The 3,830-nt window shown below is 33.8% G+C and overlaps 1 long non-coding RNA gene across 1 annotated transcript; it reads left to right on the top strand.

Annotated features, from left to right (window-relative positions):
* The first annotated feature begins 1,443 nt into the window (after positions 1-1,443).
* LOC145133344 (uncharacterized) lies at positions 1,444-2,851 on the top strand. The gene is made up of 2 exons (XR_013718552.1): positions 1,444-1,552; positions 1,628-2,851. It is a non-coding gene; the product is annotated as an uncharacterized LOC145133344 (long non-coding RNA).
* The last annotated feature ends 979 nt before the right edge of the window (positions 2,852-3,830 follow it).

Here is a 3,830-nt window from a genome sequence, read left to right as displayed (position 1 = left end):
TCACTGATCTTATCAAACCTGTAATCACTACCATTGCCCTAGCACACATCGGAGGGTCAACCCACCTTACGAGCCCACAACTTGAACAGTTCCAAATTCCAAGGTTACGATCCGTCCACGAGGTCACCTTCGTTGTTTCGATTCCAAAAATACAAATCCCCATCTTCGACACTTGCAGAAGAGTTTTCCAAATGGATGAACAATAGAGTGAGAGCATATAATGGTGCGAGAAAAGTTTTCAAAATGATCATACATGTATTTGGTTATAAATAAGAGGGTACATGTGAAAAGACCAACTATAACTTATATTATTTTAATAAAAATGAGTTAACGGTGGGTTCTAACGGTGTGAGGTTTAAAGACCAATGGTCAAAAGTTTTTGAAAGCACATTGACCATCTATGATGTTTTTAAACCCTACGGACTAAACTTCAGATCTGGATAAACCACATAGAAATGGAACCGATCATTGTTGAGATGTGAAATCATTATTTATTACTTTCTCTTGGATCAGAAATGGCATAAATCATATCATATTACAACTTTTTCAACAAAGATGGAAAAGAAGAGTCGGTCCAAAGATAGATATTTTACCTCCGATATTATCATATTACACTTTTTTTCGTTAAAAAATTTTGATTTAATAGTTTTCACCCTTCATAATTTTAAAAATAAATTATTGGTATTTGATAAGTTGTGATTTTTGTCCCTCACTATATTTTAAAGTTACGTTTTGGCCCCTTGTGTAAGTTGTTTTTTATAGTTTTCATTTTTATCAATTTCCTTAAAATATATTTTCCAATCTCATTTTCGCCCGTCTCCACCACAAACAATTGTTTGGATCAAAAATTTATTTTAATACTTTTGTGGTATCGTCACGGTGCTATATGTGGACTCTTGACATTTATAAATCACATTATGTATAACGAATTGCAAATGAGTTACCCGACACATTAAAGTTACGGTTTTGGTCATTTACATAATTTTGTTTTTATAGTTTTTGTTTTTATTAATTGCAAATGAGTTCTTCGCGGCAATGCACACTAGTTATTGTGAAAGTTGATGTCTCGGGGCCCAAAGAAAATTGATAAGAAACTTTGCGAGGAGGGCCAAAATTGAACAACGTTTCACTTTTGTACTAAACACGGGAAAAATCAAAACTCACAAGGACCATTTTGTAATTTACTCTAACTTTAAGGATTAACATTATAAAATGTTTTATTATTTTTAGGGTAATTGTCATTATAGTCCAACCAACTATCACGTTTTGATTTAAAAGGTCCCTCATGTTAATTTTTTGCATCTTAAGGGCATAAACTTATGTTTTACCTACTAATAAAGAAATCGACCATATTTTAAGCCGGTTTTACCTGCTTTATTTGACTTTTCATTTTCTTTTTAAAAACTAAAATTTAAAAGAATAAGCCATGTGGCTTTTTTTTTTGGAAATGCATCTTCCATTGATTCCTTCTCCCCATTTTCTTTGACCTTCTTGTCTATTTGACTTGCTTCCATAAACACAACCTAATTTTGAAATTGTTCTCGAATGACAGGTAAAGGAACAAATCTTTTATACATAAATATAAAATTCTTGAAGATTTGCTTAATTTGTTATATGATTTTGTTAGGAATCTGGGAAAGGGGGAATGCTCGAGGTCGATGTAGATTTGGACCATCATTGGAACACCCACCTGCAAAACACCCAATGAGTTGCATTCAGTCCCAACGGTTATCCGATCTATGTTATCTGACAACTGTCGTCTAGTCTCAACGCCCAGTTCCTTCCTCGCCTATGGAACTCCCACGTAACCTGCGTTCGATTCCAGGGTTGTAAATCTGGTTTTGTTTTAGTCGAATTTGGTGTTCGATTTTAGGGAGAACAAAGATTAGTCGAATTTGGTGTTCGATTCTGTGTCACCCAATGTCCCTGTTCCTTTGCTTTTGATCAATCACATCAAGAAATCACTCGACTCGTTTGTGTTTTTCGGGTCGTCTTCAACCTCAAATGCATCCAGTTTAGGTAAGGAACTTCATATATATTCCGTTTAGATTTTCCGGCGAACAATGATCCAGAACAAGGAGGTGCTGGAGAATACATGGGAAAAAATGGCGGTGCTCGAAAGAAGTTGTACCTGATCAGAAGTATTGTAAAAGTTACGAAAAAGTTCACTTTTAGAAATAAATGACGAACAAAACCGATGAAGTGATATTCATCTTTATCGGCGTCGCTTCGTTATGTTTCTTCATTGTATTCCCCCTCTAACTACTTTTCGGTGACTATTACTGTGACAGTACACACTTACTGTCCCGGCAAGCTCTCGATCAGATCAATTTACAGTCTTAATCAATGGTTACTCGGAATCGAATTCGGATCGTGTAGAAGGTCACCAGAACTCTCACATAACCGGCCCATGGAACTATCACATAACCCACATTCAATATTTCAATTCCAGGTTACAATTTGCTTTTGTTTGAGTCAATTTTGTGTTCGATTCGTTGATTTTGGGGAAGAACGAACATAGTAGTAAGATGTTATCAAGGAAGCGCCGGGATGGAACAAAGGCACTCACCATTACCACCGTTCACCACCGTCATTGTCAACTTTGGTATCAATTCTGTTGCCGGCAAAAATGAAAAAAAAAAAGACGAACAAAGGTTCTTAGGTTGCGTTTGGTATAGAGAAATGAAATTGCCGAAGAGAATTAAGCTGGAAAAAGAGAATTAAGCTGGAAAAAGAGAATTGACTCCCCTGTTTGGTAGAACTGAGAATTCATTAGAAAAATGTGTCTGAAAATCATTTCTCTTGTTTGGTAGTATTAAACAGTGAAATGGAAATGCATTTTTTTACCTTATTTATTTATTTTCAAACAACATTGTTTTTATAAAAATGCATTATGATGCACATCTTAGTTTGCCAAAATAAGTATATTTTGTGTTTATAATTTTTTATTATAACATCACTTTTTACCAAATAATTTATTTTCTTGTTAATTAATATTATTTTATATATATCTAATATTGAAAAACATATTTCTAATATAAATGAATAATTTACAAATAGATTCAAACTAAAAAAATATTATCACACCACATAATGAATACAATATAAAAACAAGAATAATGAAATAACAATAGAGTTGTTCAATCATTAAAAATAGTATACACACCACATAATGAATAATGAAGTTTACATAAAAACATGGAATAAATTAATTATTGGCACGCCATGAACTCCAATCAGTAAACAGAGTATTAGCAAGAAGATATCGACGGTCAGTCCATCCTTGTGAGGTCTCCACGGTAGAAATAATGTTGTCATGTTTGTCTCCAAATTGTGTGTGATTTGTAGGGATTTCTTGATCAAGGGGGTCTTCTGTCATGGTTGTACGTATGAAGTTATGCATCAAACAACATGCAATGATTATGCGTGGCATAGATTCTATTGGATGGTATACATTATCACGTAAAATAGTCCATCTAGATTTAATCAATCCAAAACATCGTTCTATTACGTTCCTTGCTGATGAATGTCTCATGTTATATAACTCTTTAGCATTTGTAGGAGGTCGAGACCAATCGTTAACTAACATGTTTTTGCTATTTTTCAACCCCCCTCTTTGTTCAAGCATGCCACATAGTCTTGTAAATGCATTTCTATTCATTCTTATGTTAACCACACTTGTTTTATCACTTTTATAAACCATATCGTGAATACTTTCATGTCCATTATGGTAACTCATTAACTATTTTTCCCGTAATATCGTAGCTTTTTCTAAACAATTCATAGCAAAATCATACATCATCCACCAACGAATCATAACATACATTGCA

Source organism: Lactuca virosa, chromosome 8 (assembly GCF_052849685.1).
Source record: "Lactuca virosa cultivar CGN04683 chromosome 8, Lactuca_virosa_CGN04683_v6, whole genome shotgun sequence".
Classification (NCBI taxonomy): domain Eukaryota; kingdom Viridiplantae; phylum Streptophyta; class Magnoliopsida; order Asterales; family Asteraceae; genus Lactuca; species Lactuca virosa.
Note: the sequence above shows the minus strand (reverse complement) of the source record. Positions and strands in the feature narration are given on the sequence as shown.